The following is a 26,709-nucleotide window of genomic DNA, read 5'->3' as shown; positions in this document are numbered from 1 at the left end:
GCGTCTGCAAACAGCGTGGGTCCTCCGAGGTCTAGCTAGCTAAGCTGGATTTTGGTCACCTGAACGCTCAGTTTCAACTAGGTTTAGCAGATCTCCAACTCTTAATATTGGAGAAGGCAATGGCACCCCACTCCTGTACTCTTGCCTGGAAAATCCCATGGATGGAGGAGCCTGGTAGGCTGCAGTCCATGGGGTCGCTAAGAATCAGACACGACTGAGCGACTTCACTTTCACTTTTCACTTTCATGCATTGGAGGAGGAAATGGCAACCCACTCCAGTGTTCTTGCCTGGAGAATCCCAGGGATGGGGGAGCCTGGTGGGCTGCCGTCTATGGGGTAGCACAGAGTCGGACACGACTGAAGCGGCTTAGCAGCAGCAGCAGCAGCAGCAGCAGCAGCAGCAGCAACTCTTAATATAAGCAGCTGTTACGTTTTTATTGTCTTCTGGAATTTGAAAAATCTTTCGTTTCTTTAACCTCACTGGAGATCGTTGGAAGTCCTCAGTGACAGAATCACGTGACTGTCTAACAAGTGCAAATAAATACAATGTGGAACCTCACGAGCTACAGACTGGAAACCGGCCAGAATCTCAGAGCATGTGCCTCGTGTGTGTATCAGTTGCACTCGCATGTGGGTGGGTGGCAGTACGGTGTACTGGTAGTTGCCCTTCGAGATGCGAGGTGTGTAGCTGGGGTACCTGCGTGTGTCTCCAAGGGTCCCTGGGGCTAGGGTGGCTCTGGAGGTGTGGAGCCTTGGAGGAGGGGGTCTGGCGGCGGCCTGACACCGAGTTAACTTTTGAGCCGCAGCAGCCAGGCCTCGACCAGGCCGCGACCGTGCCCGAGAGAAGTCGAAAGCACGGGGTTGTCCTTCAGCTTCTGTGGACTGCGCCTAAGCAGGGAGCGGTTTGTGTATTTGCAGACAGATGGTAGCGCCGCGCCGGGAGGCCGGGATGCCACGGGGGAGCGTCTGATTTCCCGTCGGCAGACTGCCAGGCTTGGAGGGCATCTCGATTCTTGGGGCTCCTAACAATCACACACTCCGTCCAACCCAACGCCGGGAGATGAAGGCCCCGGTTCCAGTTCCGATCCGGGATTCGCGATGCTCCCTTAAGCCTCGGTCTGAGGCCGGGGTAGCAAGCCGACTGCGGCGAAAGACACCGGGTAGGGCAGTGACGTCATCTGCGCCCGCCTCCTCCCCCCTCCCCTTCCCCCCTCCCCCCGTCCCCCGCTTGCCGGCCGGCGCTGCGGTTCCTGCCCAACGACATCCGGGTCTCTCCAGCTGCTCCACCTCGCCGCAGCTGTAGCGAGGGCTGAGCCGACGGGGAGGGGTGGGGCGGGGCGGGGCAGTCGGAGGCGTGGGGGAGGGGCAGCACGGCGCCGTCGAGAGCGCGCCTGCGCGGGGACGCGCTCGAGGCGGCGGCGGCGGCGGTGGTGGCGGCTCTAGGGGCGGGAGCGCGCGCGGGAGGGAGGGAGCTGTGGTCTCGGCGCCCGCCCGGCTTGCAGCTTCGGGTGCTCCGGCGGCTGCAGCTCGGGAACCGGTGGTTGGGGAGGGGGGGTGGGGGGCGCCAGGCAGGTGGGGCGCGAAAGCTATGACTCTTCGGCTCTTCCTCCTCCCGGACCCGCTCTCCGCCTCCCGCTCCAACGCCCGGATGATCTGAGCCGCGAGGGCGCCGAGAGCCGGGGGCCCGGACGCAGCCCGGCTCCTCCCCTCCTCCGCCCCCTCCCCGGCCTGACCTGGCCGGCCGCCGCCGCGGTGACCCCCCTCCCGCCCCCTCCCCGGCCGCCGTCGCCGCCGCCGCCGCCGCCTCGGCGGACCAGGGACTTGCCCGTCCGCGGCTGCTCCGGGTAAGCGCGACGCTCGGGCCGACGGCGGGCGGGAGGGCGGGCGGCGTGGGCCTGCGCGGCGGTGGCCAGGCCTGGGGCCTGGGGCCTGTAAACAAGCCGGGCGTCTGCCCGGGCGCTCCCGGGAGGAGACGCGACAACTCCACCCCCTGGCCCGGCCTCCTCCCCGGAGCCCGGCGGCGGGCGGCGAGGGGTTAAGGCTCCTCGAGGGCGGTGGCGGGGAGGCGGGGGCGGGGTGTTTGTGGCGGCGGCCGGGGGAGGGTCGCGACCCTCCGGCCGCCCAGGCCCGGCTCGATGTTAGTAGCGGCGACGCGGACGAGGCCCGCGGCCCGGCCTGTCCCGAGAGCAGCCGGCGGAACTTTTCCCGAGCGGGGAGGGGGCGTCCGGCGCCCCCACCCGCCTGGGCTCCAACCCATGGAGCGAGGCCGAGAGATAGAAGCGGGGGGAGGCTTCCTTCGGACCGGACTTGGCCTCGAAACACTAAATTTGGGGGAATTTGCTTCAGGTTTTTATGGAGACCGTGCTGAGAGTGAGGTTCCTTCAGAACTCAAGTCAGTGATGCCTCCAGTTCATTCATTATTTAGGCATCGAACAAATCCATTGAAGTAAATCGAACTGATTTCTCTTTTTAACCGTATAAAAGTTCCTGATGCTAGAGTTTATTGAGGTGTGGTTCTGCTTTGCTTGTACATGTTAAGTATTTTCTTGAAGGACAGCTAGCTGTGGAGAGCCTCTGCCAACCGCAGTTTTAGATATGTTTTGAAAATCTCATCACCTGAGTTCCCCGCCGCCCCCTCCCCAAGTACCAAGTACCGCGGTTCTTAAAAATCCACAAAGGTCATACTTCAGCTGTGCAAGCCAAGAAGTCTATTCGCCCCCCGCCCCCAACTCCCAACTCTAAATTTTCTTCTGATTGGAGTAATAAGCCGAACGCATCTTAAGAAGTGACTGGAAGGGTATGGGAGATGTAAAAACCTATGGGAGGTGGTTCTTGTTTTCCCCGAGTAGATGATTTTGACATTACTAAAGGAAATTAGAAATTTTAAAAAGTTGTTCCTAGGAAAAGGTTTAATCTTTTCAAACTTGGACGTTGGGGTTTTAAACACAACCACTTTTTAGGTGCAAAGAACTCTGAACAGAGTCAGAGATTTTTAGCAGTGCTCTTCTGAGCCTTAGCAGTTCCAGAACCCTCAGGAGTTCAGCAGGGATTGCTCCCTACCTGCTCTTTAACTCGAACAATTTCACTTTAATGTTTTTATCTTTTTACATATTGGGCCTTTTCCAAAGTCTGTGGTTCTGTAACTCTTTAGAGAGTAGGAAACTGACTAGGGCAATCGTGACCCACCCCGCTCCCTGTTTTGTAAGTGTATTTTTCTTCTTTTGATTTTATTGATTGATTTTGTTTCTTTTGACAATTTGAAGCACAAAGTAACATTTCTTGTTTGATGTTTAGGTCTGTTCTTATGTGTAACTCACATGTATCTGCTTAAACTTTCAATCATAAAGTGATTACTTTAAACCTGCAAGGTACAGCTATACTACATTTTGGAAACTAATGAACTGCACATAGAAGTTAAGACATTTTTGATTAGATATCACTAGATATTTTTCACATCAGTGAAGTAATTATTTTATAGAAGAGGTATATTAAGACTGGTAAACTTTGGCTAGGTACCTCAGTATATATTTGAGAAATAAGATGGTCAAATGCTTGAGTCATCAGAATTTCTTTTTATGTGATGTGTGTGTGTGTGTTAACATATAAAGGTGGTTTATATTTTAGTTTGAAGAACAAAATTGATGCCTATAAGTACAGTATAAACTGTTGAAAGCAACACTGCACTAGGAGTCAAGAATTGTTTGGTCGTGGTTGTGTTCCAAACATCAGTAAAGCCAAAGGGGCAGATTATCAAATGTTTCTTATTCTCAACATTGTGTGTTTAATAGACTTTGACTCAATACCTGTTATGTGCCAGGCACTTAGATGTTTCAGCATTCTGGCGCTGATTTTCTTTCAGGGTTGTGTCTTTCTTGAAAGAATTTTAAGTCAGTGATTGTTATTTAGGAAAGATATTCCTATGGGTAGCCTTTACTGATTTTTCTGTTGGGAGTGAGAAGTCTAGAAAAGCTCTTGGGAGGAAGGCAGATGGAGATTCCGCAAGAGACAAAGGGTGATTGAGCCTACAGGTTTGAACAAGCACAGGACCCTTGGTAATTTGATGTGAAGGGCATTTTAAGAACACATTGTGCAGGTTTTCCTGTCAGTTCAAGCTAGGTCTTGCTTATCTTGACTCGTTAATAAACCTTCATTTGAAAATTTATTCTCGAATATGCAGTTTTTTCAAAGAAATTTATAGTACACTGTATTGTCACATGGTAAATATTGCTAAGCAGTTAGTAAAAAACCTACAGTCTTTGAATTTCTTCACATAACACTTAGACTTTATTAGAATGGCTGATAGCATGTGTAGCTGATTCTGGTTTAACTGCAAATGCTTATTTGTTTGAAAATTTAAAACTAAAGACTGACATATGTCCATAGGGAGCTTGTTATCCCTGAAATGCTCATGCCTGAGTGCTAGATTAATCTCTTAAGATGTGAGTTGATGATCATGTAGTTACAATTAAATAACTAATTGTAAGGTGATATTTTGATGATCCCCTGAATGACATTTGGGCACCTGACTCTTGAGTGGTACTCTTGACTACTTTCCATCCTTACCCAAGCAGAGGAAGGAGGCATCCCTTTAAGAAAATCTGTGCGAGTGAAGTCCTGTAAGAGTCAAATAGAAGATAAAACAAGGTGTGGCCCTGTGAAATAAATGGACCTTAGGGTAAGGAAAAGGTATTGTGAAGCAACTAGGTAAAAGTTTGTGCCTTCCTGTACCTTGGTTAGTAACTTTATTCCAGAATATGTTCTGTCTTCCATCTCATATGTTGGTGACAAACTTTTAAAGATTGAGTTGCTTCATTTTCTATTTCATTGTTAGCGAGGAAATTTTCTGACTTGGGATTATTAACTAGTGTCATATGAAAGTAATTTGGGTTAAACTGTATCAGAAGGAGAAGGGGACGATAGAGGATGAGATGGTTAGATGGCATCAGTGACTCAATGGACATGAGTTTGAGCAAGCTCCAGGAGTTGGTGACAGACAGGGAAGCCTGGTGTGCTGCAGTCCATGGGGTTGCAAACAGTTGGACATGACTTAGCAGCTGAACTGAACTGAATATAAAAATCAAAAGTTTGATTACCTATATTCTTTCTTTTGTTCTTTCCAATGCCTAATTTGCTCTTATGCACAAGTAATAATTTTATATTTTATTATGAATCTCTAGAATATATCTCTTGCTGATTTTGACTTTTGGATGTCCTAGCTATCTGTGTATCTTTACCTAACTTTTCTTTTGCTGAGGTAGGTAGAAGGAGCTAGAGAAAGTAATTAAGAGAGGTGAGCTTCTGTATAACTTTATCTAAATGTGATAAGAGTTTTTAGAATTTTTGTAGAAAACTGAGGGAAAGATAATGAATGTTAATGTGTGTTCATGGATTGTTTATAATATATGTGTGTTTATAATATAAATTAAGAGATGTTTTAAACATTCGTTGAGTAAATGTGATAAGGGAGTTTCAGTTTTTATATTTCTTAATATGTTTATCTGGACTCCATTTTCTTAGTTTATGTAGTATTCATATTTAGGATATGGATTGAAAGTCACTAGACTTTTTTCATGGCTGATCTGATTTGAATTAAAATCCTATGAAACCAAACTACTTCTAGATACATAGGAAAGGAATAATAAAATCTGTAATTTATTGACCACTTATTTGCGTGAGGCTTTAATTTTCACCACAACCGTCTAAAGCATATGATGTTATCTCTGTGTTGCAGATGAAGAAATGTAGGATTAGAGAGTGTAAGTAATGTGCCAGAATCAGATCTGTAAATACAAAACTCCTGAGCAGGCTTTTCCCAGTTAGATTAGCCTTGTTCTTCCTAGGAATCAAAATTTGAAAAGCTGAATGTTATGCTTCTGATACAGATTCCTAGAATTAAAAGGGACCTTACAAATTTATGTAGTATAAGTCTTCCAGTGCAAGAGTCCCTTTTAAAACATTCCATAGAAATTTTTTTTTTTAATTTTATTTTATTTTTTATTTTTTTTATTTTTTTTATTTTTTTTTTATTTTTTTTTTTAATTTTAAAATCTTTAATTCTTACATGCGTTCCCAAACATGAACCCCCCTCCCACCTCCCTCCCTCCATAGAAATTTAAGAAGTTAAGATCATCTTCTCAAGTTTCAAAAGTCAACAGAGATAAACAATTTTATGTGTTCAACTATCATTGTTCAGACTAAGAAATGGAATCAATATTAATTGTCAGATAGTTGATACCTGTAATGAAGGACTTGGGGAAATGTTTCTGAGTGTATACAGTCAGTGGACCTATATTGAAGGCTCCAGAGAACATGGTGAAACTTACTAGTGGGGTGATCTTCAGCAAGCTACTTAATTTTTCTAAGCCTCAGTTTTCTTCATCTGTCAAAGTCAAATGGAAAACCTTTCTCATTAGGCAATCTTTGTTTCACTGCGCTGAGTCTTCATTGTTGTCCTCTGGCACTCTGTAGTTGTGGTGAGCGGGGGCTACTCTCTTTTCTGTGCTCCAGCTTCTCTTTCTGGTGGCTTCGGTGTTGCTGAGCGTGGGCTTTAGGCACATGGGCTTCAGTAATTGCAGTGCATGGCGACTCAGTAGTTGTGGCACACGACTTAGTGGTGTGTCTGCAGCACGTGTGATCTTCCCAGACCAGGAACTGAATCCATGTCGCCTGCATTGTCAGGAAGATTCTTAACCACTGGACTACCAGGGAAGCTCTGTCATTAGGTAATCTCGAAGGTTAAATGAGATGATCATGTAAAGCACATGACACGTTTTCTACTGTGAAGAAATAAATGGTAGCTGCTATTATTGAGTATATGAAATCTAGAGATTCTTAGGGGAATAGAAACAGTATGAGTGGGTGTACGTATGAGGGAGTGGGAGTATGAGAAGGGTGGTCTTTGAGCATAGCTTTAGCAGTGAGCCTGGAAGACAAACTAGGAGACTGAGTGGAGGCTTTAGAAGAGATTGTAAAGGTTGTGGGCGTATAGACCTTGTATATGAGTACACTAAAAATTAAGAGGCAGTAGAAAAGAAAGTTGCGCATGAGTAGATTTATTTGACTATATGAAGCTGGAGATAAATTAGGTTAATGATTAGGTGGGAGTTGATGGTTAAATAGAGAATAAAGAATAAGTAATAAAGCAAAGGTGAATGTTCGGACAAGAATAATCAGTAAATGAAGGAGGACATGGGTTGGAGTTTTAAAAAGGAGACAGTTCATGATTAGAAATGGGCAAGAGGATTGTTACTACAGAAAAGATGCAAAAGAGAGTAGGAGACATAACAGACATTCTTCTAAGTAACTCAGTTCTTCTTGTGAAACAAAAGAAATAGTCTTCATAAAAGGCACTTAGGCTTTGTATGTGGGTCCTGGGTTATTTAGGATTGAAAAATTGTATTGGAACAGCTCAGGTCTTACTAATTCATACCCAAACCATGGTTAATACTCCAAAACTTGTCTTTTCTATTAGCATCTTATACTGCATCTCTCTTCTCCATTCATTAAAACATCATGAAATTCTTCCTAAAATACTATTTTCATCACATTATTTCTCTGCTCAATAAATTTAGTAACTTCCTTTTGCCTCTAGAATTAAGTTTAGACTTCTTGGTTTGGCTTTGACACTTCCCATAGTTGGACCTCAGGACTGATCTATTTCAACCAAACTGGTACCCTTGCCATCTCTGGACCACACCCTGTATTTTTTCCCTCTCAGTGGATCTTTGCTCATGCTAATTGATAGTTCAGAATTCTTACCCCTCCTTCACCAGCTTTTGTTTTCTTCTTTATCAAAGCTCATTTCTAGTTTTTTCTCCCCCACAAAATGTTTCATTTCTCCTCTCTTTGTACTTCCATAGTATCATCTATTATTTGTGCAGCTTTAATCATATACTTTACAGTGAAGTATTTGTGTTTTAATTATAACTTTGTGCTCAATTTAATTATAAAATTCAGAAGGGGAAAATACAGTATCTTTACTGTATCCAAAGCCTGGCACAGGGCCTTTGGATAGTGGACACTCAGGTATTTTTTATTAGGCAAAATCTACCTGGAGGTAGGTGTGATTGCTGTAGCAGAAAAAGGCTTTCTGGTGGCAGATATTTCTGACTCTCTTCTCACTCTCTTTTTAAATATTATTTTGGTTGAACTTGTATTTTTTTTTTTTTTTCCTGCCACATTACTTGGCTTTCAGGATATTAGTTCCCCAGCCAGGGATTAAACCTGGGCCCTGGCAGTGAAAAAGATGAGTTGTAACCACTGGACCACCAGGGAACGCCCCGAAACCTACATTTTTAAGTGCATGAAGATTGTGCAAATCTGAACAGTGTCAGAGTTGTTATGTTGGTGTAGAAAATTATGTTGATTCTAAATCTAAGGATTTCATCTTACCTTCCTGTGTTTTGGCTTTGAGGTTTAAATAGGACTCATAGCCATCCCATTCATCCCTTTCCAGAGTTATATTTGAAATTATTATAACCAGGCATTCTTTTAAACAGAAAGGAATTGTGGAATCACAGTAATGAGACAATGTTATCAGTTTAAAAAGGGAGATAGGAACTTCTTGGTGGTCCAGTAGTTAAGACTCCTCCTACCAGTGCAGGAGACATGGGTTCAGGAAGATCCCACATGCTGCCAGGCAACTAAGCTCATGTGCCACAGTTACTGAGCCCAAGCGGTAGAGCCCATGGGCTGCAACTACTGAGTTCACATGCTGCAGCTGCTGAGCCTGAACACCTAGAGCTTGTGCTTCGTGACAAGCCACTGCAGTGAACGAAACCCGCACAGTGCAGAAAGGAACTAGGAAAAGCCCGTGGGCAGCAACGAAGACCCAGTGCAGCAAAAATGTTATTAATTAAATAAAATATTTTTTAAATAAGTAAAAAAGGAAATAACTATCAACTTTTACTTTGACTTTTAACTTTTATACAAATGACTAATATATGAATAGTCTGTGTTCATATAAATCTCTAAGCTAATCTTAAGCTTTATCAAATTGTTAACTGTTTCTAGAATTTAGAAAATAGACAGTAAACTTTTCTTTATTGAATTTTTTGAGTGGGTAATTTTATATAAGGAGTCTGTGATTGCTTAGATCCATTTATTGGAGCATGATACTAATGAGACCAGAATCACAAATTTGATTCTTTGTATGCCTCTTAACTTTTTCTGGCCTTGACATTAGCTTGTAACAATGAGAGCTAACATTACTGACCACTTATATGCCAGTTATTATCATAGACATTTTGAAGTACTAGCTCATTAAATCTTTTATAACTGTCTATATGAGATAGATATTGTACTATTACTACTTGTATCAACAGATGAGGAAGTTAAGACAGAGGTTAATTTTCACAGCTAATAACAGAAGCCGAATACATTTCCTTGGACTTTTCAAGTAATTATGTATGTGTGTCACTGCAGTTTCATTTGGAGCAGGAAATGGCAACCCACTCCAGTATTCTTGCCTGGAGAATCCCATGGACGGAGGAGCCTGGTGGGCTACAGTCCATGGGGTCGCAAAGAGTCGTGCTACTGGTGAAAATAACTTTAGGCAATTGTGATGGGTGAGAAATCTTTGTATATGAAGGTTGTGACTACAGTTCCTTTGTACCTAGAGAGTAAATCTTGTGATTGAGTTGCAATCTGAAGTGAAGTATAAACTAGAGTTGAAAACTACAGTATCACATGTCATGTCAGCTCCCTTTAGAACTTTTCATCAAAAACAACCATTAAATTTTTTATATACAAAGCACTTATAAGTTAAAGCTATAATACAACTAGTACTACAAGTCATACATAATTTTGTCTTATGGCTTATTTAATTCATGTTCACTTGTGTGACACCCACTGACATAAATGATTTCATCAGCTATTTCAAATTAAATTCTTAGTTTAAGAAGATAGTCTTAAACACAAGGTCTCATAATAGAGATTATACTGTAAATAGAGCATTTCATAAGAAGGTTTATTAAAGGTAAATTCCTTGAAAACAGGGACCAGGTTTCATTTGTTTTAAATATGTGCTCAATAATATGATTATTTATTCTTTGTAGTCTCCCTGCTCGTTTTCTGATGAACATGTGCGTGCGTGCTAAGTCGCTGCAGTCGTGTCTTTGCGACCCTGTGAACTGTAGCCTGCCAGGCTGCTCTGTCCATGGGATTCTCCAGGCAAGAATACTGGAGTGGGTTGCCATGCCTACCCACAGGACAAAGAAAATTGAATATGAGCCAGAAATATAGCAGACTATGAGACAGTATAGGTCACAGATAATCCAGTTTAAATTTAGGCTGGTGCTTTGTGTTCATCTGTGATAATACTCTTGTCAGGCAGGGATATAGATAAATAGGTTTTTTGTTTGTTTTGCTTTGAGTCATGCTGTATGTGGCTTAATTATTTTATTTTAAAATATGCTATTTAGGAACTGTTGTACTGCCTCTGAGAATAAGACCATAGTTCATTACCAACTTTGAATGTCTTGGCTTCTTAGCATTGCTCCTTGTCTTTAATTATGAGTGGTAGAAAATTGTGTCATATTTGGCATGTCTATTTGAGATGCAGGTTTCCCAGGTAGCTCAGTAGTGAAGAATCCACCTGCCAAGCAGGAAATGTGGGTTCAGTCCCTGGGTCAGGAAGATCCCCTAGAGAAGGAAATGGCAACCCACTCCAGTATTCTTGCCAGAGAAGTTGCATGGACAGAGGAGCCTGGCAGGCTACAGTCCATGGGGTCACAAAAGAGTCAGACATGACTTAGTGACTCAACGACAACAGCTATTTGAGATGCAGCTTGCTTATTTTGTTAACAAAATTTAGTAATGAAAATATTAACAATGAGACTAAGCATGGAGTGGCTATGTATATATGTTCTTGTGTGTTTTGTTTTACAAACAGAATTGCAAAACTTAACCAGACTGTTGGAAAATGTTTTTGCAGTATTCTGTCATGCTTCAGAATATAAATAGATAGTAAACAGAATTTTCACTTTTCATAAAGCAGTATTATTATCTTTGCCAAGAGTCTTTAAGGCTGTTTTGGACTTCAAGGAGCAGATCTTAGAAGTGGCAGCTTTTGTTTTGTGGTCAACCCATAATTTAATTCTGTTACTCCATATCTGTCATCTTCACTTTCTCTGTCTGTATAAATACTTCCTGATACTGTTAGCAAGTACTTTAACAAGCAGTCAGCCATCTAGAGTGATCTTGTGCTGGTGTACTACAGTCAGTAGAATAAGGATCTCTTTAAATGCAAACGGGATTGTTCATTTTATACTGTAAAACTCCCAGACTAAATTCAAGATATTTCTGTCTGAAATCACACTTGGCTCCCAGAAATTAATCCTTTGAGTTTAAATTTCCTTATACTTTGCTTCTCACATAGAAAAGTCTTTTTTAAAAATGTACCCATTCATGAATGTTGAATGAGCAAATGAATAATAACCCAGGGAAAGAAAATGTATAGGCTGTAGCTTCTAGTCAAAACTACATCTTTTCTCTTATCTCCTTCAGCATATCTCATGTGGCATTTTTAGTAATGAATGTGTATCTAATGATGTTGAGAAACTTTTAAAAGTCATTAGTGAAGTGAAGTCACTCAGTCGTGTCCGACTCTTTGCGACCCCATGGACTGTAGCCTACCAAGCTCCTCTGTCCATGGGATTTTCCAGGCAATAGTACTGGAGTGGATTGCCATTTCCTTCTCCAGGGGATCTTCCCGACCCAGGGATTGAACCTGGGTCTCTCGCATTGTAGAGAGATGCTTTACCATCTGAGCCACCAGGGAAGTCAGTGAACAGTAACCCGAAATCAAGTTTCTGACTGGTAAATTAGAACTATGTATTCTGTAGAATAACAGTGGAAATGGTAGGATACAATTTGTTTGTTGGTCTCCTTCTATGAGAACACCTTTTCCTTGGTAGGAAGCAGTTCCTAGTGCCGTTGACAAGGGAGAAGTCATGATGATGATGTCATATATTAATCAGATGTCACTATGTAATGCTAAATATTGATACCTATGAACAAAAGAGACATGTTTCCTTTGAAAAAGTAATGAACTGGTTGAGGAAGTCAGCTATTGTGTTTTCTGGGCCAGTGTGTGAATCTTCAAATATGCAAGGATTAAAAAACAGCAAACTGGAAATTGAATCCACTTCTGAATATACAGACAAGCTATCCAGAACTGAGAAATTTGAAATGGTTAACAGATGAGGCAAATTGAGATTGTGAATACCAGAACAGTCTTAGGAAACTTTAAAAACTAAACAGCTCTATGCCATCTAAATCATTTAATATTTTGCCTATACTATAATGTTTAGTAGAAATAGCTCAGTGTCTAATTTTATAGTCACTAAATCCTCTAAGTCACGAAGATTAAATTAAGCTTAGGTATTCTTCAGGCAGTTGTGTACTTCTAAAGTTTACTTTAAAAAATTGTGTAGTAATTTCTACATAGCTTTGTAGAAGTTTAAGAAGAGTATCTTAATAGAGGATGTAATTAACATCATAGCATGTCTAGAAGATGGTGATACATTAAAAAATCATGAAACATGAAGGAAGCATCAAAAGTGGCAAGCTCTGTCTCACACTTTGTGAAATTGAAACTGCTGCTAATATCTGTGTAAACTGACTGTAGTTTGGGTGCTAAATGACTTGTGTCATGAGTTTTATGGAAATACTATTTAGCATAAGAGCTTTATCTGACTTATTTTCATTGGTTTGATTAGTCAACTTTGATTTGCTTTTTGAAATTTAATTTTTAAGATTTTAATTTGGACTTTTAAATTAGGGTATATTTAACTCAACAATATTTTGTATTAGAATTCATTTGGGTGAAATTTAGTTTGTTGACAGAGGTTAAGTCATTATTTAGTTGAAAGAGTGAAGTAAATATTGAAGCTGTAAGATGAAGAGATATTGAACAGCTGAGAAACTTTCAGATAACTTTTTTAATCTGAAAAAAATTTAATATAGTCTTTTTCATGTTGCTACAAATAATGTCATCTTTTAAAACCTTTTTATACAAAATAAAATATACAGAAAGTCATATAAAATCATAGTAATTCTTTTTAATTTTTTTATAATTATATTTTTCTCTTTAATTTTTAAAATTTATTTATTTTAATTGGAAGCTAATTACTTTACAATAGTGTAGTTGCTTTACAATGCTATGTTTAGTTTCTGCTGTACAGCAAAGTGAATCAGCTATATGTATGCATATCTCCCCTCTTTTTTGGATTTCCTTTCCACTTATCACCACAGAGCACTGTGCTATACAGTAGGCTCTCATTAGTTACCTGTCTTATACACAGTAGTGTATGTATGTCAGGCCCAATCTCCCACCCCGCTATGTCTTTATCCATTCCTCTGTTGAGAGATTTTTAGGTTGCTTCTATGTCTTGGCTATTGTAAATAGTGCTGCAGTGAACACTGGTGTGCACGTAACTTTCTGAATTACGGTTTTCTTCCGGTATATGCCCAGGAGTGGGATTGCGAGGTCATATGGTGGTTCTGGTTTTAGTTTTAGAGAAACCTCCATTCTGTTCCCATAGCGGTTGTGCCAGTTTACATTCCTACCAGCTGTGTAGGAGTTTCCTTTCTCTCCACACCCTCTCCAGTGTTTATTGTTTGTGGACTTTTTAATGATGACCATTCTGACCAGTGTGAAGTGGTACCTCATTTGTTGTTTTGATTTGTTTTGCTCTGATATTTAGTGAAGAGGAGAAGGAGAAGTGGGGATCAGAGGATGAGATGACTGGATGGCATCACTGATGAAAATGGACATGAACTTGGGCAAACTTCAGGAGATGGTGAGGGACAGGGAGGCCTGATGCGCTGCAGTCCTTGGGGTCACAAAGAGTTGGACATGACTGGGCAACTAAACGATAGTTAGTGATGTTGAGCATCTTTTCATGTGTTTGTGGGCCATCTGTGTGTCATCTGTGGAGAAATGTCTATACAGATCTTCCATCCAGTTTTTTGGACTGTTTGCTTTTTTGATATTGAGCTACATGAGCTGTTTGTATATTCTGGAGATTAATCTTTTGCCGGTTGCTTCATTTGCAAATATTTTATCCCATTCTGAGGGTTGTCTTTTCATCTTGTTTATGATCCTTTTTGCTGTCCAAAAGCATTTGTTTAATTAGGTCCCATTTGTTTATTTTTGTATTTTCATTACTCTAGGAGGTGAGTCAAAAAAGATCTGGCTGTGATTATGTCAAAGTGTTCTATGTTTTCCTCTAAGAGTTTTATAGTTTATAGCCTTACATTTGGTCTTTCATTCGTTTTGAATTTATTTTTGTGTATGGTGATAAGGAATGTTCTAATTTCAGTCATTTATATGTATCTGTCCAGTTTTCCTGGGTGACTGAACAACAACAGTGCTTAGTGATGTTGGCCATCTATATGTCTTCTTTGGACAAATACCTATTTAGGTTTTCCACCTATTTTTTTAATTCAGTTTTTTCTTTTTAATTGAGCTGCATGAGCTGTTTATATGTTTTGGGGATTAATCTTTTGTCAGTTGCTTCATTTATTGAAGAGACTGTCTTTTCTTCAGTGTATATTCTTGCCTCCTTTGCATAGATTGGGTGACCATATGCATGTGGCTTTATCTCTGGGCTTTCTACCCTGTTCGATTGAGCTATATTTCTGTTTTTCTGCCAATACCATACTGTCTTGATTACTGTAGCTTTGTAGTATAGTCTGAAATCAGGGAACCTGATTCCTCCAGCTCTGTTTTTCTTTCTCAAGATTACTTTGGCTATTCAGGGCTTTTGTGTTTCCATATAAACTGTAAAATTTTTTGTTCTAATTCTGTGAAAAATGCTGTCAATGATTTGATAGAGGTTGCACTGAATCTGTAGTTTGCTTTGGGTAGTATAGTCAGTTTCACAGTATTGAGTCTTTTAGTCCAAGAACATGGTATATTTCTTCATCTGTTTGTGTTTTTTATTTCATTCATCAGTATCTTATAGTTTTCTAGGACTTTTGCCTTCTTATGTAGGTTTATTCCTTGGTATTTTATTCTTTTTGTTATAGTGATAAATGGATTGTTTCCTTAATTTTTCTTTTTTAAAATCTTTTTTTTTTAATGTATTTATTTGGTTTTTGGTTGAGCTGGGTCTTTGTTGCAGCTCACAGGCTTTCTCTAGTTGCAGTGTGTGGGTTTCTCGTTGTGAAAGCTTCTTTAGTTGTGGGACGTGGGCTCTAGGCACGTGGCCTTCAGTAGTTGCGGCACACAGGCTCAGTAGCTATGGTTCGCGGTTCAGTAGTTACGACTTACGGGTTCTAGAGTGCAAGCTCAGTACTTGGGGCACACAGGCTTAGTTGATCTACGTCATGTCGAATCTTCCTGGACGAGGGTCGAACCCATGTCCTCTGCTTTGGCAGGCAGATTCTTATCCAGTATACCACCAGGGAAGTCACGAGATTTGTCTTCCTAATCTTCACTGTTAGTATATATAGGAATGCAAAAGATTTCTGTGGGTTAACTTTGTGTGCTGCAACTTTACCAGATTCACTAATGAGCTCTAGTGGTTTCCTGGTGGCATCTTTAGGATTTTCTATGTATAGTATCATATCATGTGCAAACAGTGACAGTTTTACTACTACTTTTGTGATTTGAATTCCTTTCATTTCTTCCCTCTGATTGCCACGGCTAGGACTTCCAAAACCATGTTGAATAATAATGGCGAGAGTGGATGTCCTTGTGTTGTTCCTGATCTTAGAGGAATGCTTTCAGTTTTTCACAGTTTAGAATGGCGTTTTTTGTGGGCTTGTCATATATGGCCTTTATTCTGTTGAGGTATGTCCCCTCTATGCCTACTTTCTGAAGTTTTTATCATAAATGGGTGTTGAGTTTTGTCAAAAGTTTTTTCTGCATCTCTTGATCGTATGGTAAAAAATCACAGTAATCTTTTTTAATGGCTTTATTAAGACGTAACTAAAATAACATAAAACTCACCCATATGAAGTTTATCACTCTGTAGTTTTCAGTGTATTGGCAGAATTGTGCAACCATTACCACAGTTTAATTTTAGAGCATTTTCATCACACCCAAAAGAAACCTTGGTTTTTGTTAAGAGTCACCCCCCATCCTCTTCTCCCCCAGCCCTTATCAACCACTCATCCCACTTCTGTCCCTGTAGGTTTGGGTATTTTATATAAATGGGATCCAGATAACTTTTTGATCAGTGATTTCTAGCCTTGATAAACATCTTGTATATCTCATGAGCTAGCCAGCTAGAAATAATTTAACCTCCTTTTATAGCTTAAATAATGACTGTTCCCCCCTTCTATGACCAGGACAAATTATTCAGTAATTGTAAACACTATCCAAATGTAAACCAAAAATCAGGCTCTTCACTAGTAACTTCAGGGGATAAATACGTAGTCCTCACCTCCAGTAGTGCTTTTCACTGTGGGTTGCTCCGTAGCCCCTTAGCTTCCCTAATATGTTGATCTAATAGCCATTTCTGTCTTACCTCATGAACTCAGACGTGCATGAATTCATTGAAATATTTTCCTTTACAGCTGGTTTGCCTGTACCCTGCCTTCTTACTCTGTCATAAACACAAGAATGAGGAAGAATTAAAAGCAAGAAAGGGAGAACAGATAGATGCTCAGGCCTGGGAGGGACAAAGAGCAAGACTAGAAATGGTATAAAATTTTCAAGGAGATTGAATTTGTGGGCAGAAGAATAAAAAAATTGGAGGTTGCTTAGAAGAGAGTAAGACCTAGAGGGAAGAAACCGAAGGCAAAAATGTTATATTAAAAGATAAGAAAAGTGAAAAGTATAGGAAATTTTCAGTTCTAAGTTTTGAATTTTAGTCCTATGTCTGTGAAGCACAAATGATGAATCCATTTTTTGATGAAGTATAATGCCCTTACTTTCTTTCCACAACTTTGTAGAAATGTTGAACTTGAACCATAGTCATAGGTTTCTTTTGGGTTGTTCGAAGATCCTCAAGTTTGAACTCCTGTCACCTTGGAATTATTCTTTAGAGAAGTCCCACAGAGAATAAAAATCTCACTGTGCCCCTTGGCTCTCTGGATTGAAGGAGCAGAATTCTGTTGTGAGTGCTCCCCTATAGGGCTGCTACAGAGGTTTAGAATTAGCCAGAGAATGGTACTAATTTGAGCAATTGCTGCTGCCAAAGAAAATCTTACTTGATAGAGCAGACCTTCTGGTTGAATTAGAATTGTTAATAAGATTTTAGGGGTACTCAGTCCCCCCCAAAGATCTGGACTCCCACATATAGCTTTAAAGTCAGTAAAATCCTGTAATGAAGGAGGAGATTTTGGGGGGAAGGGAGCACTAATAGGAACTGTTAGTACCTGTATTTGACCACTTGGCTGATATATTTAAAATCCTATATCAGAAACATGCTTACAATAAAGCATATAAATCCTTATCAGAAATATGCTTATATTGTTTTATATATACCTTTTTTAAGAAACAGCTGATGAAGATAGGTTCAGTCAGTTCGGTTCAGTTGCTCAGTTGTGTCCGACTCTTTGCGACCCCATGAACCACAGCACGCCAGGCCTCCCTGTCCATCACCAACTCCCGGAGTTCACTCAGACTCATGTCCATCAAGTCGGTGATGCCATCCAGCCATCTCATCCTCTGTCGTCCCGTTCTCCTCCTGCCCTCAATCCCTCCCAGCATCAGGGTCTTTTCCAGTGAGTCAGCTCTTCACATCAGGTGGCCAAAGTATTGGAGTTTCAGCCTCAGCATCAGTCCTTCCAAAGAACACCCAGGACTGATCTCCTTTAGGATGGACAGGTTGGATCTCCTTGCAGTCCAAGGGACTCTCAAGAGTCTTCTCCAACACCACTTTTCAAAAGCATCAATTCTTCGGCACTCAGCTTTCTTCACAGTCCAACTCTCACATCCATACATGACCACTGGAAAAGCCATAGCCTTGACTAGATGGACTTTTGTTGGCAAAGTAATGTCTCTGCTTTTGAATATGCTGTCTAGGTTGGTCATAACTTTCCTTCCAAGGAGTAAGTGTCTTTTAATTTCATGGCTGCAGTCACCATCTGCAGTGATTTTGGAGCCCCAAAAAATAAAATGTGACACTGTTTCCACTGTTTCCCCATCTATTTCCCATGAAGTGATGAGACCAGATGCCATGACCTTCGTTTTCTGAGTGTTGAGCTTTAAGCTAACTTTTTCACTCTCCTCTTTCACTTTCATCAAGAGGCTTTTTAGTTCCTCTTCACTTTCTGCCATAAGGGTGGTGTCATCTGCATATCTGAAGTTATTGATATTTCTCCCAGCAATCTTGATTCCAGCTTGTGCTTCTTCCAGCCCAGCATTTCTCATGATGTACTCTGCATATAAGTTAAATATGTTTTCTTTAAAACAGTTGAGATTTCTTATTTAACAGATAAAATGTGTTATCTGATTTATGTGAATAATTTTAATATTGGAAACCAAGTTTACAAAATGACTATGTGTATAATTTGCTTTAATAGCAAGTAAGTACTCTTTTATTTACAAATAATTACTGTATATATAATATATGACTGTTTTATAGATTATTTATACTGTAGAAGGAGAAGCTTAAGAGTACTTGTTGATTTAACTACTAGTCTATAAATTGAGCTTCATTACAAGAATATTTAACCAGAGAAACCTGTGAAAATACTTTTAGTCTTGAGCAAGATTGGAGTAATATTCTGAAGACCTTGACCTGGGAACTGCAAACTGATATACCATGTACGAAACTTCAATCTTTAAAGAAAGATGTGAAAATTTAGATTGCTATGACTTAAGTATATTTAGAAAATATGGGATACCAGAAGAGCATTTGTTGAATGAGCCTTACTCATTAAGCCTTACTGTGCAGTGTGTGTGTGTTAGTCGCTCAGTTGTGCCTGACTCTTTGCGACCCCATGGACAGCAGCCCACCAGGCTCCTCTGTCCATGAGATTTTCCAGGCAAGGATACTGGAGTGGGTTGCCATTTCCTTCTCCAGGGGATCTTTGCAACCGAGGGATCCACCCGGGTCTCCTGCACTGCAAGCAGATTCTTTACCGACTTAGCTGCAAGGGAAGCCCACTGTATAGTATAAGGTACCATTATTTTGCTGATGTCTTCTGATCCTCTCAGTGGAATAAATGTTGATAATAGGGTCTAGGGAACTCTACAACTCCTATGTTACAGGCAGTTGATATGAACAGAGAGATTAGTTAATAGTTCCTGAGTTTCCAGGAGCACTGCAATATCCAGTGCTCCAATTCTTAAAGGACTATTTGTATTTATACTACTTATTATTGTTGGAGAATTTGGTTTTCTTTTTCACCTTTTTCTTTTCTCTCATCCATTGGTTGCAGGTTTCTTGAAGTGAATGTAATTTTTCACATTTCCTCAACTCAATGAGCTAATTTACTGCATTTCTTTATAATCTGTTTTTTAAATCATCCTTTGAGTTTTTAATATCAACAATTTTTTTAACTTTTGTTTTTGAAATTTTTAAATTTTATTTCTTTTTAAAATTTTATTGAAGTTGATTTATAATCTCCCAATCCTTCCCTCCCCTACTCCATCTCCCCCTTGGCAACCACAAATCTGTCCTCTGTGTCTGTGAGTCAGTTTCTGTTTTGTAGATAGGTTTGTGTCGTATTTTAGATTCCATGTGTAAGTGATATCATATGGTATTTGTCTTTCTGAGTTATTTCACTTAGTGTGATAATCTCTGGGTCAATCCACGTTGCTGCAAAAGGCATTATTTCATTCTTTTTAATGGCTGAGTAATATACCATTTCATATAGTCATATATGTATATTCCACATCTTCTTTATCCATTCATCTGTTGATGGACTCTTAGGTTGTTTGCCTGACTTTGCTGTTGTAAATAGTGCTCCCTGGTAGCTCAGATGGTAAAGAGTCTGCCTGCAATGCAGGAGACCCAGGTTTGTTGTCTGGATCTGGAAGACCCCCCTGGAGAAGGAAATGGCAACCCACTCCAATATTCTTGCCTGGAGAGTTCCATGGACAGAGAAGCCTGGCAGGCTATAGTCCATGGGGTTGCAAAGAGTTGGACACGACTGAGTGACTAACACTTTCACTTTCGTGAACATAGGGGTGCATGTATCTTTTCAGATTATAGTTTTGTCTGAGCATATGCCCAAGACTGATATTGCTAGATCATATGGCAGCTCTTATTTTGAGTTTTTTGAGGAACCTTCATACTGTTTTCCATAGTGGCTGCACCAAATTTACATACCCAACAGATTAAAAAACAATCTTCATAACTTCTAACAGTGGCATTTAATTCTTTACCAATTTGTTTGGTAATTTTTAAATTTCTTATTTTTCACTTTCTGTTTTTTTAAAAATCTTATTAAACATTTCATATATAGTTATTTTGTATCTTAAACTCACTAATTCTATTATTAATATGTGAAGTCCTTACAAGACAGGAAGGAAGCGGGTAGGGCACAACCATTAAAAGAATGACAGAACCCTGAAGAACCGGACACCACAAACATTGGTTGGAACCTGGTAGGCCCAAGAGGGTAGGTAGAAGGTTCAACTTCGAGAGACCTCGAGCCTCATTATACACTCGTTGTAATACATTAGCATGTGCTAAATGACACACCCCAGGCACAGTGGTAGTTCTGAGGGTGACCTTAAAAGCCAAACGGTGGATAGTACCCCAGTTCCTAGAAATATCTGCCGCTTCTCAAAGATAGTTAGAATATTCCTTCCACTTCTTAGCCGATGAAATTACCCAGCCGGTAAAAAGTGGCCATCCCCACACCTCGAGGCAGGCAGTTCTCACCTTTTCAGACTGACCACATTCTGTCTGTGGAATGTGTATCTCCCAGAGCAACTCTCACTTTCTTAGAGGACCCCATGTCTTGGGGCTGCCTCTCTCACCCTCAGGGACAGCCCGTACTCTGTGTGTGGAGTGTGTATCTTTCTAAATAAACCTAACTTCAGGCTCATTCTTGAATTCTTTACAGTGAGAAGGCAAGGACCCTTCGCTTGGCGGCCTGTCCCATGGACTCACTCGAGACCTAGAATATGACTATCCTCTCACACCCCATTTTCCTACAACACTAAGGGAGTTATATATGTTATGTTAATTCCTATTCATGACAATTTGTTTCCTTGTATGTTTGACTTTTTTATGAGCTTATATTTGATAAAACACCAAACATTCACTCCATCATGTATATAATTGCCTACAGTTTTATTTCCCCTTTTGTAGCATAAATTTCATTTCCTTATTTATAGGGCTTCCTTGGTGGCTCGGACTGTAAAGAATTCACCTGCAATGCGGGAGACCTGGGTTTGATCCCTGAGTTGGGACGATCCCCTGGAGAAGGGAACGGCTACCCACTCCAGAATTCTGGCCTGGAGAATTCCAAGGACAGAGAAGCCTGGCAAGCTACAATCTATGGGGTGTATTTTACCAGATTTTGTACTTACTGTTCCTTGTATTTAAAGGATTTGCCTTTCTTCTTGCTGAAGTGTATCCTTTAGTAATTTTCTTAGCAACAGAGTATGGCTTGTAAATGTCCTTAGTTTTTGTATGAAAGTATATTTTACACAGTATTTTTGTTTTCAAATAAAAATTCTTGATTAATAGTTTTCCCCCCTTCCTATCAGCACCCTCAAGATATTATTTCATTGTATTATGAAACTTGGCAGACTTGGAACTCTGAAAGTCTGGTCTCTACCTAATTGTTATGCCTTTCTATGTAATGTTTTCCTCTGGTAATTTTAAAAAATATTCCTTTTCCATATCCTGTCACCACTGTTTACTCAGTGACCTTGGGCAAGTTCTCAACAGAGGTAATGAAGTAGTATCTATCATAGAGACTGTCATGATTACGTTAACAGAAAGCATTTAGAGCCCTGCATATTTCAAGTATGGTGTAGATGTTAGTATTTGCTGTTTTACCATACTTGATATTCTGAACACATTCCCATGATATGCCTAGGTGTGTGTATGTTGTGTTATCTGTAGGCATTCTTTTAAATAAATTATTGATCTGATGACTCATCTTTCTTCAGTTCTAGAAAATTTATTAGCCTTTATATCTTCACATACTGCTTTTTCCTAATTCTTCTTAATTTCTGTGTTATTTTCTAGGCAATTCCTAGGTACATTTTCCAGTTTACTAATTACGCGTTGACTTTGCTCAGCCAATTTATGTGACCTTGGTTGTTTTTATTTCTCAGTGAATACTTCATCATGTTCAGGTTCTTGCTTGCTCGCACTCACTGCCGCCTATTCTGGTTTGGTTTCTGGCTGTTTTTTTACCTTTTTTCCCTCTTCATGTCTATTGTTTTTGTTTGTATTTTAGCTTTGGAAGGATACTAAACATGCACATTTTAAGTTATTTTCTGATTGCTACTTTTTCTTCTAGGTTGAATTCCTATAATTGTTGGTGTTTGTTGGCTGTCCATCTTAGTTTAGTTGTCCTGGTGTGTTTTGGTTTCATATTAAGTGGGATTTGTTTGTTTGTTTGTTTGTTTGTTTTCTCTCTTTTCATCCTTATCTAGTGTGTTTTGCATGTTCCAGCCTGAAACCCTGTCTTACATTAGAGGGTTGGGTCCCCTGATTCTTGATAACATCAGGATCAGGCTTATCTCTCCAAGAAATACAAACCAAAAGAAGGTCTGTTCTTCTGTTGAAGGAGCATGTAACTACATTTAAACTAAATTTCCATGCAATGGTTAGTAAGTAGCTTTCCCCTGCTCCTTTTATAGGCAAGGAGCCCCTCCACTGCAGGCATTTGTTTCAGTGAGCCTGGTTTCTACCCCAGCCTTGCACGGGGGCATTTGTAGTTTCTGTTACTGTCCTTATGGGATGTAGCCTTCTGTGCATCTCTGTTACTTGAGCCTGGGAGACTCACAGTTTCAGCTTCCTCAGGTGTTTTGCATTGTAAGAATTTGTCTTTAGCAGGTGGCTTGGTCTTCTTAATTTTCTGTTTTATAGTAATGTATTTAAAAACACAACTGGAACACAGGAGCACTTCAAAGGATGAATATACAAAATGATTTTAATGGAAGTCATCATTTAAAATTAATGTATATGGTGCATGTCTTTCAAAAAAGTACCAGTTTGCTCTCCTACCTATGAGAAGTATATATTTTTCTCCTTTGCCAATAGTTATGAATTTTTGATCTTTATTAAAGCAATGTGTGAAAAGCAAATTTATTTTTAATGGCTATATAGATTTATCATTGTTCCATATATTTATTGGCCACTTGCATTATTTCATGAATTTCATTGTCCATGTAATTTGTTCTTTTTCCTTTTTAAAATATTTGCATCTATTTTTATTCAATTACTGGTATTTGGTTGTACTGGGGCTTTTATTGCTGTGTGCAGCCTTTTCTGTAGTTGGAGAGCAGAGGCTGCTCTCTAGGTGCAGGGCGTGGACTTGGCGTGGCAGTGGCTTTTCATTGCAGGGCATAGGCTCTAGGCGCTTCAGTAGATTCAGTGCACACACGCGGCTACATGTAAGAGAGATAGCCAGCAAGGACCTATTGTAAACTCTACTCAGTATTCTGTGATAACCCGTATGAGACAAGAATCTGAAAAAGAATGAATGTATGTATGTATTATGTTTAACTGATTCACCTCGCTGTACACCTGAAGCTACTACAACATTGTAAATCAATTCTGTGTGTGTGTGTTTGTCTTAGTCACTCAGTCATGACTGACTCTTTGTGACCTTGTGGACTATAGCCCAGCAGGCTACTCTGTCCATGGAGTTCTCCAGGCAAGAATATTGGAGTGGGTGGCCATTCCCTTCTCCAGTGATCTTCCTGACACAGGGATCAAATGCAAGCCGTAAATCAACTATACTCCAATAAAGTTAAAATATTTTTTAAAAACGAAAATGAAAATTTAGACAAAACATGCCAAAAATAAAAACAAAAATAAATGCGGCTGGCCTCAAACTTCTTTTCAATGTCAGATGATAGGCAATAATGAAGTAATACCTGTAAATGCTGAGGATAAAGAAATCTAGACCATGAAAAGTTAGCATTTATTATGAAGATAATTGAAGTTCAGTTCAGCTCAGTCGCTCAGCCATGTCCGACTCTTTGCGACCCCATGAATCACAGCACGCCAGGCCTCCCTGTCCATCACCAACTCCAGGAGTTCACAGAGACTCACATCCATCGAGTCAGTGATGCCATCCAGCCATCACATCTTCTGTCGTACCCTTCTCCTCCTGCCCCCAATCCCTCCCAGCATCAGAGTCTTTTCCATTGAGTCAACTCTTCACATGAGGTGGCCAAAGTACTGGAGTTTCAGGTTTAGCATCATTCCTTCCAAAGAAATCCCAGGGTTGATCTCCTTCAGAATGGACTGGTTGGATCTCCTTGCAGTCCAAGGGACTCTTGAGAGTCTTCTCCAACACCACAGTTCAAACACATCAATTCTTCGGCGCTCAGCCTTTTTCACAGTCCAACTCTCCCATCCATACGTGACCACTTGAAAAACCATAGCCTTGCCTAAACGGACCTTAGTCAGTAAAGTAATGTCTCTGCTTTTGAATATGCTGTCTAGGTTGGTCATAACTTTTTTCCCAAGGAGTAAGCGTCTTTTAATTTCATGGCTGCAATCACCATCTGCAGTGATTTTGGAGCCCCCCAAAATAAAGTCTGACACTGTTTCCACTGTTTCCCCATCTATTTCCCTAGAAGTGATGGGACCGGGTGCCAAGATCTTCGTTTTCTGAATGTTGAGCTTTAAGCCAACTTTTTCACTTTCCTCTTTCACTTTCATCAAGAGGCTTTTTAGCTCCTCTTCACTTTCTGCCATAAGGGTGGTGTCATTGAGGTTATTGATATTTCTCCCGGCAATCTTGATTTCCAGCCTGTGCTTCATCCAGCCCAGCGTTTCTCATGATGTACTCTGCATAGAAGTTAAATAAGCAGGGTGACAATATACAGCCTTGATGTACTCCTTTTCCTATTTGGAACCAGTCTGTTGTTCCAAGTCAAGTTCTAACTCTTGCCTCCTGACCTGCATATCGGTTTCTCAAGAGGCAGGTCAGATGGTCTGATATTCCCATCTCTTTCAGAATTTTCCACAGTTTATTGTGATCCACGCAGTCAAAGGCTTTGACATAGTCAATAAAGCAGAAATAGATGTTTTTCTGGAACTCTTTTGCTTTTTCAGTGATCCAGCGGATGTTGGCAATTTGATCTCTGGTTCCCCTGCCTTTTCTAAAACCAGCTTGAAAATCAGGAAGTTCACGGTTCACGTATTGCTGAAGCCTGGCTTGGAGAATTTTGAGCATTACTTTACTAGTGTGTGAGATGAGTGCAATTGTGCGGTAGTTTGAACATTCTTTTGCATTGCCTTTCTTTGGGATTGGAATGAAAACTGACCTTTTCCAGTCCTGTGGCCACTGCTGAGTTTTCCAAATTTGCTGGCATTATTGAGTGCAGCACTTTCACAGCATCATCTTTCAGGATTTGAAACAGCTCAACTGGAATTCTGTTACCTCCACTAGCTTTGTTCGTAGTGATGCTTTCTAAGGCCCACTTGACTTCACATTCCAGGATGTTTGGTTCTAGATGAGTGACCACACCATTGTGATTATCTGGGTCATGATGATCTTTTTTGTACAGTTCTTCTGTGTATTCTTGCCACCTCTTCTTATTATCTTCTGCTTCTGTTAGGTCCATACCATTTCTGTCCTTTATTGAGCCCATCTCTGCATGAAATGTTCCCTTGGTGTCTCTAATTTTCCTGAGAAGATCTCTAGTCTTTCCCATTCTGTTCTTTTCCTCTATTTCTTTGTATTGATCACTGAAGAAGGCTTTCTTATCTCTTCTTGCTATTCTTTGGAACTCTGCATTCAGATGCTTATATCTTTCCTTTTCTCCCTTGCCTTTCACTTCTCTTCTTTTCACAGCTATTTGTAAGGCCTCCCCAGACAGTCATTTTACTTTTTTGCATTTCTTTTTTATAGGGATGGTCTTGATCCCTGTCTCCTGTACAATGTTACGAACCTCATTCCATAGTTCATCAGGCCCTCTATCAGATCTAGGCCCTTAAATCTATTTCTCACTTCCACTGTATAATCATAAGGGATTTGATTTAGGTCATACCTGAATGGTCTAGTGGTTTTCCCTACTTTCTTCAATTTAAGTCTGAATTTGGTAGTAAGGAGTTCATGATCTGAACCACAGTCCGCTCCTAGTCTTGTTTCTGTTGACTGTATAGAGCTTCTCCATCTTTGGCTGCAAAGAATATAATCAGTCTGATTTCGGTGTTGACCATCTGGTGATGTCCATGTGTAGAGTCTTCTCTTGTGTTGTTGGAAGAGGGTGTTTGCTATGACCAGTGCATTTGCTTGGCAAACTCTATTAGTCTTTGCCCTGCTTCATTCCGCATTCCAAGGCCAAATTTGCCTGTTACTCCAGGTGTTTCTTGACTTCCTACTATTGCATTCCAGTCCTCTATAATGAGGAGAGGGCAATGGCACCCCACTCCAGTACTCTTGCCTGGAAAATCCCATGGATAGAGGAGCCTGGTGGGCTGCAGTCCATGGGGTCGCTAAGAGTTGGACACGACTGAGTGACTTCACTTTCACTTTTCACTTTCATGCGTTGGAGAAGGAAATGGCAACCCACTCCAGTATTCTTGCCCGGAGAATCCCAGGGACGAGGGAGCCTGGCAGGCTGCTGTCTATGGGGTCACGCAGAGTCAGACACAA

General features: G+C 40.5%; 1 protein-coding gene across 1 annotated transcript in view; it reads left to right on the top strand.

Annotated features, from left to right (window-relative positions):
- PPM1A (protein phosphatase, Mg2+/Mn2+ dependent 1A) overlaps positions 1,424 to 26,709 on the top strand; it is a 45,935-nt gene continuing 20,649 nt past the window's right edge. The window contains exon 1 of the mRNA XM_018054085.1: positions 1,424 to 1,844. The gene's annotated coding sequence lies outside the window, so the exon portion shown is untranslated. The remainder of the gene's footprint in view (positions 1,845 to 26,709) is intronic.

The sequence above is a fragment of the Capra hircus genome, chromosome 10, assembly GCF_001704415.2.
Source record: "Capra hircus breed San Clemente chromosome 10, ASM170441v1, whole genome shotgun sequence".
Classification (NCBI taxonomy): domain Eukaryota; kingdom Metazoa; phylum Chordata; class Mammalia; order Artiodactyla; family Bovidae; genus Capra; species Capra hircus.
The sequence above is the reverse complement of the archived record's forward strand: the minus strand, read 5'-3'. Positions and strand labels throughout refer to the sequence as shown.